The 15,002-nt window shown below is 43.1% G+C and overlaps 1 pseudogene; it reads right to left on the minus strand.

Moving 5' to 3' along the window:
- Positions 1–1,159: 1,159 nt before the first annotated feature.
- LOC127186454 (intron Large complex component GCFC2-like) lies at positions 1,160–14,646 on the minus strand (annotated as a pseudogene).
- Positions 14,647–15,002: the final 356 nt, after the last annotated feature.

Raw genomic sequence — 15,002 nt, forward strand, 5'->3', positions numbered from 1 at the left:
GTTTTCTTCCCAGCATAGGGGTACCTGCCTACAATCCCAGCACAGGGCAGGCAGATCTCTGTAATTCTAGGCAAGTCGGGGACATCCACCTTCCATCCCTACTACACCTTGTTGTTGTTTTGCTTAACAACAGGACCTGTGAAGAGCCAGGCATGGTAGCACATGCCTTTAATCCGAGTTCGAGGCTAACCTAGTCCACACAAAGAAACCATGTAGGCAACCCGCCTTGTCGGGAATCAATTGGAGCTACCGATGTAAGTGCTGCTGATTGGGTGAGGCAGAGGATATAAGAGGGGTGCTGGGTGCAGGAAAAGAAGCTTGCTGAAAAGGTTCCTGAATAAACAGCCTGGAGAAGAACGCTCTGGTAGTGGCCTTATTTTCTGCTGGTCGGAAGGGTCACAACAGTCTCTCATGCCAGTCTCGGGGGAACTTATCCCCTTCTGGTCTCTGAACCCTCCTTCACACACATGATGCACATGCATACACTCAGGTATGTACACATACCTAGAAAAAATACTTTAAAAAATTCTGTATCAAATGCTTAAGTGACTAGAAATCGTAATAGTCATTATTATTATTTTTTAACCTTAAACAAGGTATATTGAAACTCCTCCTTGAAGTGTCACATTTGGGTGAAGTATTAGTGTGAAAATACAGAAAAAGGTTTAGTAGTGGCTAGTGTTATGTCAGCTTGACACAAGCTAGAGTTATCACAAAGAAAGGAGCCTCACCTGAGACAATGTCTCCAGAAGATCTGTCTGGAGGCAGGCCTATCTGGCATTTTCTTAGTGATCATGGGGAGCACCCAACCCGCTGTGGGTGGCCCTCCCTGCCTGGTCCGTGATTCTATAGAAAAGCAGGCTGAGCAAGCCAGTAGGCAGCACCATCTATGGCCTCTGCCTCAGCTCCTGCCTCCAGGTTCCTGTCCTGCTTGAGTTCCTGCCCTTATGGATTTCAAGAATGAACTGTTACATGGAACAGTGGGTGCAATAAACTCTTTCCTCGCCAACTTGCCTTTTGGTTATGGTATTTCTTCATAGCAACAGTAACCGTATCTAAAGAGCTTTTTTCTTTTTTAAAAAAATTACAGAACTAAAAATATCTTTAATTCTCCGTACGGCAGTTTAGCTTAACAAATGCCAATAGAATAGAGAAAACACTAACGTGATAACTGTTGCAAATATGATGATTCACATTTTAACTCATCTTGCCTCCGTTTCAAAAGTGCTTCTGATCGTTGTAAAAGCAGCGTGTATGTGGATGACTCCAGCTCCGCAATGCCGACAATCTGAAACACAAGGTAACGTTATGCAGTTTATGAATAATGGATTAGGAAAAGATTACAAGGCACTATTTTAACCACATGTGCAACTCAATTTTTGAATAAACAGTTCCAGTGTTAGTGCAAGTATCACAAACTATGAAACAAATGATGTGGGATGAGGAGCACACGCATGAGTGACAGGAAAAGAACCGGTCCCTCTTGGAGAATGGGGAAGGAAAAATGAGAGGACAGGTGGTAAGGAGATACCAGATGCCGGTGAAACCTGCAAACTGAAGATGGGGCTGGGCTGTATTGAGAGGTAGCATGCCTATGGCCCTGGGGCTGAGCCCTGGCACTGTGAGAAGATGGAAGCGAGCCACTAGGCCAGATAGGAGGGCTATGCTACACAATGTGTGACCAGATGACACTGGAATCCTCCTTCTAAGAGAGCAGTCACTTCATTCCCGTGTCCTACAGCTGCTCCCAGGATAGAGCTATAGCAACCCCAGGTGGGTGGGTAGGATTTTATCAGTGTAATTCAAGGATGAATGAAGAAAAGTATTGCATTGTAAAAGATACCACAGAAAGCAAGTGCCAACTGACACTTACCATGCAGGGAAAAGCATTCTTTTATGCATAGAATAATATGGGAAGTAGAGTTTAATTTATTTATTTATTTCTGCTTTTCTCTGGGTAGCTTTGGCTGTCTTGGACTTGCTTTGTAGACCAGGCTGTCCTGGAATGGTGGTCCGCCTGCCTCTGCCTCACTCAGTGCTGGGATTGTAGGTGTGCAGCACCAAGCCTGATGAGTTTAATTATTTTAACAATCTTTTTTTCTTTTGAAGCTGTGGGGTTTAAATAACGTACCTTGCAAAAAGGTAATAAAGGGTCCCAATGTCAGAACTGAGTATGCACAGACACAATGTGTAAAGTGAAAGACTTAAAAATCTGATAGTGTAAAAACTTTAAATATACAAGTATCAAAACCCATCACAAACAAAACAATAAACTTTAGATCAAAATTGCATAAGCATAAAAATTTCTAGACCAGGAGCTGGAGAAATGGCTCAGTTGTTAATTAAAAGCACTGGCTACTCTTCCAGAGGACCAAAGTTCAGTTCCTCAGCACCCATACGGCAGCTCACAGAGATCTGTGACTGCAGTTCCAGGGGATCTGATGCTCTCTTCTGGACTCCCGACACTGAACGCCTGGGTTGCATAGGTGTACATGCAGGCAGACATACTCACACCAATTAAATTAAAAAATGGTTTAAATTATAAAGATCTGTTTCCATTGACTAAAACTAAGAGAAAAAAATCCCCACTAAGCACCAAGATGTGAACAGGGCAAAGGACTCAGAGTTTACAAGAAAAAGAAGACCCCCTCAGGCCACCGCAGCTCACACACTGAAGTCCCAGGACTCAGGAGGCCGAGGCCGAGTGGTCACAAGGGGGAGGCCAACTTCGGCTACAAAGCTAGCTGCAAGATACATTAAGAAGCTTCACACTGGACTTGGTTCACATGCAAAACTGCATCCAGCTAAAAAAACAAAGATTTTCTTTTGCGCTCAAAATAGACATTTTACAAAATCTTCCCGCACCTCCCCACCCCACCCCCCGCCAAGGCAGGGCTTCTCTGTGTGGCCTTGGCTGTTGTGGACTTGCTTTGTAGACCAGTCTGGCCTTGAACTCACAGCGACTCGCCTGCCTCTGCCTCCCGAGTGCTGGGATTAAAGGCGTGGACTACAACGCCTGGCTCACAGAATCTATTTTTATTAATCTAGCAAAGTAATAAAGCACCATTCATTCTGGAGAATACTTCAGCAGCATGTTGCATAAACCCAAAAATTACTTATACTTAGTATATTCATTTTATTTTCCAGTAATATGTTTCAGATCAAATTTTAACACAAAACGTATGTAGGAAACTTTATGTTACTTACAATAGCAAAACAAAAACATTAAACAGCCCATGTCTAACAGTAAGAGAATGTGAAATACCATGTAAAAAATGTGTGGGGGGCATAGAACTGTAATCCCAGAACTCAGGAGCTGAGCGGGAGAATTACGAGTGGACGCCGCCCTGGGTTACGGAGTGAGCAGCTGTTGAAACCCACAGCACCGAGCCTCTTTCACTTGGTGTCCCAGACACAGAGCTCAGGGCCTTGGGCTTGCACACCTTACCCATCTCTCCAGCCTGTCTCTCCTGTGCTGACTGACTACAGGGAGGGTTCTCTCTTCATGCGCATTTACACCTACCTTTTCCTTTAGACAGTCAATGATATTTTCCACGGAAGTTTTCATGCCTTTGTAGTATCTGTAGTTTAGAGTGTGATCTGATGTGTTCTGAAGGCTCCGGATGGCTGTCTTTGAACTCTCCATGTCTCGTACGTATTTTTCATATTCTCTCTGATGTGAGCGATGAGCATCCTGTAGTGATGTTAATCTAAATCAAAGAGATGAAAGTTTCATTTTTCATACTTTTTCTTTTAAGCAGTATTCTAATGAAGATGTTTTCAAACACACCCAGGGAAAGTGATTACCATATAAACCTGGATTTACTAGACTTGTGAAGCTAGGGAGATCACAATTACTGCTCTCAAAGGGGAAAACAAAAAGACACCTACAAGCACTTAAAAACAGAAGTCAGCCATAGGATTTAAAAAAAAATTTAATTATTTGTTGAAACTGGGTCTGTTTAACATAGCTGGTCTTGATTTCACTACGTAGCAAAAGGGTGATTTTGAACTCCTGCCTTGTCCGCATTAAGGGCATGGGCCTCCACCTCCATTTGCAGGCTACTTGTAAGGTGCAGTGACTCAGTTTTAGGCTAAGACTAATCAGAATTTATATATTAGGTACCAAGAATAACCAAAGGTTTACATGAAACATAGAAACACGTGTGTTTATTTTACACCAATCTGCAATATCTTCCTTGGAGACTGATAAGCTGGCATTAATACCATTTAAACGTGGTTATGTTTGTATATTATCTGGTGTTTGATTGCCATTTGCTGGTTTACATGAGGGTCCCATTCCATTCCTCCTCGCTGCATGACCCTTAGGCTGCTCTGCTGAAGTCAAGGCAGCCTACTAGCTCCTGCTCTTGGTAATATTACACACATCGACTCAAGGACTGTTTATCTGTTAAAATTAAGTTACCTATCAGAGACACATGCCAACAGAAACAGATGAAATATTTTTCTTTCATAGTATCCGGAATATATATCCTATTAGCATCTGAACTCTGTATGCCTTAGATCTGCAAATCAATAAAAAAAAATGAGGTAAATTCAGAGTATGTGGACTTTAACCAAAATAAAAAAAGTATGTAACCTATTCTGCTAACCTGTTCCTTAAAAGAAATTCTTTAGCCTTTAAGCCATATATCTTGTTTCTAAATTTAGTGGGGAAACACTACTTGTCTAAAAATCTTCCCTCACTTTATGTAAATAAATGTGAAAGCTGGGCCGGGAAAACGGCTCAGTCAGGAAAGTATCTGCCTTGTAAGCACAAGGCCCTGAGCAAGAGCTCCAAACCACTTTAGAAGGTTGACATGGCACACTTGTAATCCCAGGAAGGGGCAATTCCCAGGCCAATGAGAGACCTTGTCTCAAAAAACCAACGGGGTTCCAAGCATGCTCATTATTAGCTATAGCAGTATTTTCTAAGCATATATTATGTATAAAGACAAGCATACATCAGGGGAAATAATGGCTTCCTTTTTTGGCAAAAAGTGGGGCACTATAAAAATACTATGTATTTCTGTAATAACATATGGACATATGGCAATGTCTAGGAAAAAAAACTGGTTTTCTTTGGGGACACCAACCTTCTTTTTGGTATTATTTGTACTGGTTAATTAAAACTATTTTCATTTTAAAAATAAAGAACCTAGTTGAAAATAGAATAAAGTTAAAAGTAGCATTTACTTAAAGAGGATCTGAAACATTAATCTACGTCCGTGAGTGACCCACTGTCGGTTTCGTTTCTGTCATAATTCTCTCAAGCACAATCAATCCCTCAGGAAGCACCCTTAGGGCTTTGGTTTATGTACAATTCTAGACGTAACAGCTTGAATTTATTCTAATTAAGGAACGCTACTTAAAACACAGTGAACAATAATGAATGTACTTCAGAAATAATGTTGAGTCTGCTGAAGTCTCACTACTTCGGTGCCACTATTTCGGAACCTCGGGGGGTTGGCAAGCTGTATTCCACAGCAGGTCAGACAGTGAACAGCCTTAGCTTTTAGAGCTACATCATTGCTCTCGCAACTACTCAGCTCTGCGCTCTATCACCAACGTACCCACAGGAAGTACGAAATACTCATGCAGAGCTGTGACCCCAAAAACTTCATTCACAAACACAGGGTGGACTGGAGTCAGCCAACCCCACAGAATACAGATGTTAAGTGCTGCTACACCTGAAGATTTCTAATATTTACTTCATTATATTATAAAGTGTGTTGTCTAAAAATATCTTTATTTAAACAAAAAACAACACATTCTGTGATATGAGTAAGAAATTGAGTTACTTTAAGGCTGGCTAGGTAAGGAAAATTTGAACCTATTCTCAGGTTAAATGAAACAAAACAAACACAAACACAAAAGCACTTCACATCTTGAGCTGGTGAGATGGCTCAGTGGCCTGATGCCCTGGGTCCAATTTCCAGACTCCATGTAAAGATGGAAGGAGAGAAGCAACTCCATCAAGCTGTGCTGTGACTCTGCCCACGCGCCAATCATGTGTGTACACACATCTTGAAAAAAGGTGCAGATGTTCTTTTAAAAGGCGAATAGAATGCACTCTTGTACCAGACTGCCACACAGGCTAACCAAAAGCTGACCATTATACCTATATTTCATAAGCACAGGGACTGGTAGACACTAGATACAGCATACATTTTAATATATACTATTTCAAACAAAAACAGCTTCTGACAGGACATGCCTTAACTTTAGCAAAACTATAATCATTAGAGTAGTACTGTGTGCTTGGGGTAACTGTCAGTGCCCATGTGTAAAGAGAATTTTGCTTTAGGGAGGCACTGTACCAAAAGTCATAAAAATAAGCTCTTGGTCATGGTGAATTTCCCATTAATGTATCAAAAAACAAACATACATGCATACACACTCACATATATACACACACACACACACACACCCTGTAATCCCAGTAGTAGGGAAACCAAGGTGGGAGCATCATGAATTCAGAGCCAACCACAGCTACACAGTTAAGTCTTAGGCTGGCTGGACTACAGAGTAAGATCCAACCTCAAAACACAAAAGCCAACATGGCCACCACCACAGCAGCACGTAGATGAGCTTAGAACAGAGCAACAGTTACAGTAAATCAGCCACAGGCACAAACACGAATCACATCCGTCTGATGCTGTGGAAGGGAAGCACGCTGGAGTGTGGTGGAAGCACATGTAGAGTCTTGTCCCCTTGGAACGCAGAGGACAGGAGATCAAGGCCAGCTGGGCTACAAAGCAAGACCACATCTCTAAAGACAATAGACAGCAGTGTAGAAAAATGCCTATAGTCATATTAAAGTTTATAAAATGTAATAACTGGTTTTGACCATGTAAGGAATATCTGTCATTAGGACCAATGAGAAAAAGAAAACTTGCTGTATGTGCGTTTGTATGATAAAATAAGAAATTAATTTTTTCCTAAAAACCTGTTTAATATTAATATTTAATAATTAAATAATTAAAAGAACATTAGTACTTTTTTCTATTAATCATAGAAGATAAATGTAAATTTAAAAAATAAACATTACTCACCTATTATTTAATTGTTTCTTTTTTTATGGTTTTTTTATTAATTTATTCTTGTTACATATCAATGTTTATCCCATCCCTTGTATCCTCCCTTTCCTCCCCCCACCCCATTTTCTCATTATTCCCCTCCCCTATGACTGTTCCTGAGGGGGATTACCTCCCCCTGTATATTCTCATAGGGTATCAAGTCTCTTCTTGGCTACCTGCTGTCCTTCCTCTGAGTGCCACCAGGCCTCCCCCTCCAGGGGACATGGTCAAATGTGAGGCACCAGAGTACGTGAGAAAGTCGTATCACACTCTCCAGTCAACTGTGGAGAATATTCTGACCATTGGCTAGATCTGGGAAGTGGTTTAAAGTTTACCTCCTGTATTGTCCTTGGCTGGTGCCTTAGTTTGAGCGGGACCCCTGGGCCCAAATCTGCCTATCATATTGTTCTACTTGTAGATTTCTAGGACCCCCTGGATCCTTTTATTTTGCTATTCTCCCATGCGTCTCTCATTTAGAGTCCCAATAGAATGCCTTTCCCTCTGTCCCAGTTTCCTGGTAAGTGAAGGCTTTCGTAGGACATGCCCCTTGGGCTAGTATGCAGATATAAGTGAGTATATACCATTTGATTCTTTCTGCTTCTGGGTTAACTCACTCATTATGATCATTTCTAGCTCAATCCATTTATCCACAAATTTCAGGAATTCCTTGTTTTTAATAGCTGAGTAGTATTCCATAGTGTATATGTACCACAGTTTCTTTATCCACTCTTCTATTGAGGGACACTTAGGCTGTATCCATGTTCTGGCTATTATGAATAAGGCTGCTATGAACATGGTTGAGCAAATTTTCTTGTTGTGTTCTGGAGCATCTTCTGTGTATATTCCAAGGAGTGGAATAGCTGGGTCTTGAGGAAGCCCTATTCCCATTTTTCTGAGATAGCACCAGATAGATTTCCAAAGTGGCTGTACTAGTTTGCATTCCTTAATGTCAACCATTAATAAATGGGACCTCATGAGGCTGAGAAGCTTCTGTAAGGCAGGAGACACTGTCAAGAGAACAAAGCGACAGCCTACAGCCTGGGAAATAATCTTCACCAACCCTACATCTGACAAAGGTCTAATATCCAAAATATATAAAGAACCCAAGAAATTAAACACCACCAAACCGAATAACCCAATAGAGAAATGGGGCTTGGAACTAAACAGAGAATTCTCAACAGAGGAGTATCAAATGGCTGAGAAACACTTAAAGAAATGCTCAACCTCCTTAGTCATCAGGGAAATGCAAATCAAAAAAACTCTGAGATTCCATCTTACACCCATCAGAATGGCTAAGATCAAAAACTCAAGTGACACCACATGCTGGCGAGGATGTGGGGGAGAGAGGAACACTCCTTCATTGCTGGTGGGAATGCAAACTAGTACAGCCACTTTGGAAATCTATCTGGTGCTATCTTAATTGTTTCTTTATAATTTCCAAATTTACTGGTGGAAACAAAATGGAAATATCAAACTTCTTCAATGTTTGAGATTTACTGCTCTGGGAAAGGTCTACGTTTTGTCCCTAAAAAGTGTGAAGAAATATTTTTGAAGAAACACTTCCCTTGCCACACAAAGAAAACTAAATCAGGTCCCCCTGCCTTTGCAGTATCATGGATACAATAAAACATTTTAAAAACCTCCCATCAATTTTAGAATATATTAATGCCTTGCACCCCAAACAAGGCACTGTGGTGAATGCCTTAAGTCCCAGCACCCACGTAGCAGAGGCAGAAGCTCTGTGCATTTCAGGGCAACTACATCTTAAGAGTCCCAGAGCAGCCAGGGCTACAGAGCGAGGCCAAAGAAACAGAAACCAAACCCAAAACCAACCACATAGCCAACAACTGCAGCCCCACCCCACTCCACCCCGACCTTGGCACTGCTGAGAACTGGACCTGGGGCCTCACATTCACCAGGCAAGTGCACTATCTCCGAGCTACAGTTCCAGCCCTGAGAATATTGAATTCATACTACAAGACAAATTTTAAAGTTCTGATTGCAGCAAAAGTTTATTCCTGAAGTTTCACAGCTAGTTTTGCTGGTATTCTGGGGCATTCTTTGGGAAGCCATGGAGTTCTTGAAGACGCGTGAGTGAGAAAAGCCGTGGTTGTTTGGGGTTTGGTGCCTGCAGAGAATGCATTCCTGAAAGAGCACCCAGAGGCCCTTCCTCAGTCTCCCTGGCTAAGCACAGCTTGCCACCCTCACAACTGCAGTGGAAAGCGGTTCTCAAAGTCCACTACGTCAGACAAGGAACATGAAGATGCAGACCAGAAACTTAAGCCACTGTTCCTATTTTCCATCATGTGTCACAGCTCATCTCAGTTGTCCCCAAGCCTTTTCCACTTCCAACCTTCCTGTAAGTCCTAACACTCCCAACATCCTACAGGCTCAAACTCCCTCGTCACGCTTGTCCCTGAGTAGGTGGTTGTATAAGGAAGGAGACAGATGAGGACACACTGGACTCTATGGGTGAGCCCAAACGCCAGTACAACCATCATCCTGTGCAACACAGAGGGTGAGGCAGAGAAGGCATGTGGGGGCAGAGGGCACAAAGACTCAGGAAAAGGCCAGGAGACGCTCTCACGTAGGCCCCAGAGGAAGCCAGCCTGACAGGATCCACGCTGGAGAGAGCAAGCCGACTGCAGGCCGGCAAGAAGCGTCAGCAGTAAGGTGAGCCTGGAGACCTGCGTCTGCTCTCCAGAATTTGTCCCTGGAAAGACAGAACCAAGCCTACCAGGTTGTCCTCTGGCCTGCACACATGCACCGTGGAATGGGTGTCCCCACACAACGACCAAGGTCTAAAAGCAAACATAAAGTCCCTGGGTTTGTGGCAATGTGTTACAGCTCCCTCAGGTTGCTGACGGATAGAGCATAGAAACAGTCACCTCCGGGATGCTGACTGCTTTCCTCATCTACTGCTGCTCCCACAGGTCTTGATTTTCATCTTCCTTGCTTTCTTCACTAGCTTCTTCTTTCCTGATTGCTATAAAACCAGAAGGTAACACGATAACATGCCATAGATTCACTGTCTCATGACGCTACTAAAATCTAGGGCGCATGCTTAACAGTCTTTCACATGCTCTTTCCTTCCCATTATAATCCAAAGAGGGAGAAACCAGGATTAGCTTCACTTTCATAATGGCACCAAACTCAAGGCTGAATAACTGGGCAGAGCGCTGTCTCGCAATGAGAACTACAATGCAGTCACTGGACACCAGGGCCAGCAGTCCCTTCACCGCCACCCGCCTTCCCTGGGGAAAAGGCTGGGGAGAAGAAAAGGTTTGGGTTCCTCACTAAAGATGTCAATTTGGGCCACTGAGATGGGTCAGCAAGGACATTTGCCATCCAGCCTGAGACTCTGAGTGCAACCCTTGAAGAACCCACGTGGTGAAGGGGAGACTCAACTGCCACAACTCACCCTCTCAACTCTACACGTGCACTTTGGCATGCGTGTGCCCACACTCCCACACACACAACACAGAATGAGTAAATAGGGCTAGCAAGACGGCCCAATGGTTAAAGGTGGCTGATGTCAGGCTTAATGACCTGAGTTCCATCCCCAGGACCCATAGCAGATGACGAAGAGAAGCTACTACTGCAATTTGTCCTCTGGACCTTCGCACATGTCCACACAAGCACTCACAATTACACACCTGTGAACTCACACACACACAACAAGTACAAAGAAATAAAAAGTAAGACAAATCAATGTAATTTAAAATAAAAAGATACTTAATTCATACCTGAGAATTGAACATTTAAAAATAGTTTCTGGAACCATTGGATGTAGCAACACAGGTGGCACAGTGCTTGCGCAGCACGCATGAAGCCCTAAGTTCAATTCCCAAGACTTCACAAGTGTCATGTGGCTGTTCACACCTATATAATCCTAGGACTTGGGAAGCAGGAATAAGGGAACCAGAAATTCAAGGTCATCTTTAGCTACACGGAAAGTCTGAGACTAGCTTAGACACACAAGATGGAGTCTCAAACATAAGCAAAAATTTCAGGGTCCAAGGAGCCAATTTTATTCTACAGAAAACCCTGGAAAGGCATACATGTTACAAACAAGAAAAGTGGACAGTCCTTTGCAACTTAAGCATTTCTGAAGAGAGAAAAGTTTAGTTATAGAAGGGAAGAGCATAGCATATGACACCTAAAATTTCTGGAGAATCCTACGAGCTAACAAAACAGTCTTTCTAAAATGTGGCAATGATAATTTCTCACTTTTCAAAAATGGGGCTGTACAAGTCTTTTACCTGCCAAAAATCAAGGAAGGGGTCTAGCATTAGTAAATATCACAACGCATACCATGAGTAATACGATACGATAGAATCAAATCCTTTAAAAGCTATGACATCACGGACCAAATTGATAATAAAGATCAACACCAACACTCTTTAAAGCAAAAGATGTGTGCTGGGGATTCAGCTTGCTGCTACTGTGCATGCGTGTGTGTGTGTGTGTGTGTGTGTGTGTGTGTGTGTGTGTGTGTGTGTGTAAGGGAGGCCCTCACTATGCGCTAGGATTACAGGAATGAGCCATCACACATGGTTTATGCGGTACTGGGGGCTCGAACACAGGCTTCACGCGTGCTAGGCAAGACTGCCAACTGAGCTGCGTCCTCATTGCTCATATCAGCTTTTTGAAAAATAACAGAAAACATGGTAAGGAGCCAACAGAAATTTCACTGCTGTAATGAACATGTCATGATCTTTACATGCTGGTGTATAAACTAAATACATACATGTTTCTTCAGCCATTCTTTGTCTGAGGGTTTGAGGTTTTGGGGTAAATAGTATTCCCTCTTCACGGTCATTAGGATCACTCTCTGTGTCTTTGTGATTGCTTCTCTTCCTGTCAACAGATGTGGAGGGATGGCTGACACCAGGTCCTGCTTTCTGCGGGCTGCCTGAATAAAAGCTGTGTCGGGGAGCTTCACTGAAACACATGAAGAGGAGAACAATGAAAACCAAATGGCAACAGAAGCCTGCTCTATGCATCCACAGCAACAAAAAGGCACCATGGCCCTAACAATGTCACTGTTTACATAGATATACGTGACTGTCTGGTCAATAAAGAAAGAAAATTAATACAATAGAAAATGCAAAAATGAACCTAGTCTGGGTATACAATGGCAGACAGACCAGCCTGGGGCACAAAGTGAGACTGTCACTCAAAACAGGAAGGAATCTGGTTAAGTTAGATATATAAAATTGTAAGAATTACCAACCTATGGGTGAAACTTCTTTTTCCTCCAGAGAGCTGGATCTATGGGAGGATGGACTCTGGCCATTTTTACTTTCTGATGAGGGATGTGTTCCTTCCTTTTCATCTGTTGAGAGAGCAGCTGCTCTGGAATCTAAGAGGACACCATAAGAAGCAAGAGTCAAAATATCTGAATCGATAACCAAAATGAGCATATACAATTCATAAGATTGCCCCTTAATTCAAGACTACGTGATGCTCAAAAAAGACGGGAGCAAATAAGCTTTTTAAAAATAGAGGCTGGGAGGTAGATCACAGCTCAAGAACAGAATGTCCTTGCGGAAGGTGGATTTAGCCAAAGCAGTGGTTCTAAGCATGGTCTCCACTGGTTCTTGGCCTTCATTCCCCAAGGACTTATCAAGAGGTGGGTAAAATCAAAATGACTTTAATTCTAACACGCACATTATTCTTGCTTTCCCTGTGATGACACTGCAGCAATAAGGCCAGGCACAGTGGGTAAAATCACCAGCGTTGGCACAATGGCAGGGATCCCAGCTTGTAGACAGTCACTGTGCTGTGCATCACCACACACCAGGAGATTCAAAACAAGCCAGGTTCATTTACATTTGTTGATGAAGCAATAAAAATCACTAATTTAGTTAATTCTCTTTTTTTGAAAATATTATTAAATTCTTATTTATTTATATGAGGTTCTATCTCCATGTACACTTGCATGCCAGAGGAGGGTATAGATGGTTGTGAGCCACCATGTGGTTGCTGGGAATTGAACTCAGAATCTTTGGAAGGGCAGACAGTGCTCTTAACCTCTGAGCCACCTCTCCAGCTCCAAATTTAGTTCATTTTTAAATTGAGTACATATCTTAAGGAGGGGGGTAACAAAACAGAAATAACACACAGAAACATTTCGGACCTCTTTAACTAACTAACTAACTAACTAACCAAACAACCAACTAAATACTATTTGTTCTTATTGTTCGAGACAGGGTTTCTGTGTTGCCTTGGCTGTTTTGCACTTACTGTAGACCAGGCTGGCCTGAAACTCACAGAGATTGCCTGCCTCAGCATCTCGAGTGCTTGGATTACAGGGATGAACCACCTTACCTCTTTTTTGAAGAGTTACAAAAAGAGAATTCAAAGTCAAAAGAAGTGTGAAAGCTGCTGTTCTAGAAGGGAAGGGAAGGCGACTCCTGGCCTCAAGACACTCACTCACTCAAGGTGACCCAGATGACTGGTGTACTTCATGTTACAAGCACAAAAGATCATTCAAACTTTAGAAGAACCGGGGCCTGGACAGTGAGTGAGAAATCACTCAGATTCCAAACCCTGAGCACATTATTTTAAGTGATATAAGCTAGGCACAGGAAGACAAATAAGCTAAATTCTCATCAGTATGTAGAATCCAAACAATTTGAAGGAAATCATAAAGAGTAGAATGGTTACAACATCTCCTTTTACATTAATTTTATCTACTTTTTTGTTGTTGCAGATAATTGATTTTTAAAATGACAATGTTTCAAACCCTGTCCTCTATTCTTTTTTTTTTTTTTTTTTTTTTTTTTTTTTTTTTTTGCGAGACAGGGTTTTTCTGTGTAGCTTTGGCTGTCCTGGACTGCATTGCAGATCAGGCTGGCTTCAAACTCAAGAGACCCACTTCTGCTTCTATCTCCCTGAGAGCTGGGATTATAGCCTTGCACCACTGGGCCTGTTTGTCCCTTATTCTTTTAATAAACTGTCAGGTGTTCTTAGAAAACTTAGGTAAGCTCCAGAAGGCACATATGACTTTCACCTACATTTAACAGCTAACAGCATCAGGAGCTCAATGAGGATTTGGGTTTAAGGACCATCAATGGCTCCAGTCAGGGAGGGTCACGTAAGGACGCCAACTACGAAGTGCAACCCGAACCCACAGGAGCCCTCCAGCAGCCCCTGTCACCAGGCGGGTGCAGGAGGCCATGGAGCCTCTGGAGCTGGGGCCCTGCGGATCAGAGCCCTTCCCACCCCTTTGCTCACCTGTGTCTCCATCCCCGCGGGAAGCAGCTCAGGGGCTGCACCTGGAACTCTCCCAGACCCAACCCCGGCCCCAGAAGCCAAGGGCCCCTGAGGCTGCTCTGCTCCCTCTGTTCCTCTGCCTGCAGATGGCCGGCCTGGCTTGGCCGGCTCCCCTCAGCACCCCGCCCCTCCACGCCCTGTTGCTGTTGCAGTTGCTGTTGCTGGACTCGACCTGGCACTGCCTGAAAGTCCTCTGAGGTCTCAGAGCCTTATTCCAAGAAGGGCTGGCACTCTTCCTGAGGGTCGGGCTTTGGCGCCTGCGCAATCTCCGACTTGGATTGTGCATGCATGGTTGTGAGTTCTGCCAGGCACCTCAGGCACTCAAGGCCAGAATTGACTGAGTCAAATCCTTCTTAGTGGGACAGATGAGTACTGCCCATCCATTCTAGCAGACTCTTATGGCCAACGTCTGAGAGGACATGCAGATCCTACTCAAACAGATAGAATTGGAGGGATAAACGATGAAATAAAGCATGCAGAATACGCACATGAATAAGCAAAATAAAATAAATGTTTTAGGGCAAAGGATTTAGAATCTAAAAGGAATTAGGGGCTGAATCTCGAGGAAGGGAGTGATGGACTTTCCTATGTTTCAGTCCATCAGATGAGCAGCTGAGAAGCCTGACAGAGCCGTATTTAAGT

Source organism: Acomys russatus, unplaced genomic scaffold (genome assembly GCF_903995435.1).
Source record: "Acomys russatus unplaced genomic scaffold, mAcoRus1.1, whole genome shotgun sequence".
Lineage (NCBI taxonomy): Eukaryota > Metazoa > Chordata > Mammalia > Rodentia > Muridae > Acomys > Acomys russatus.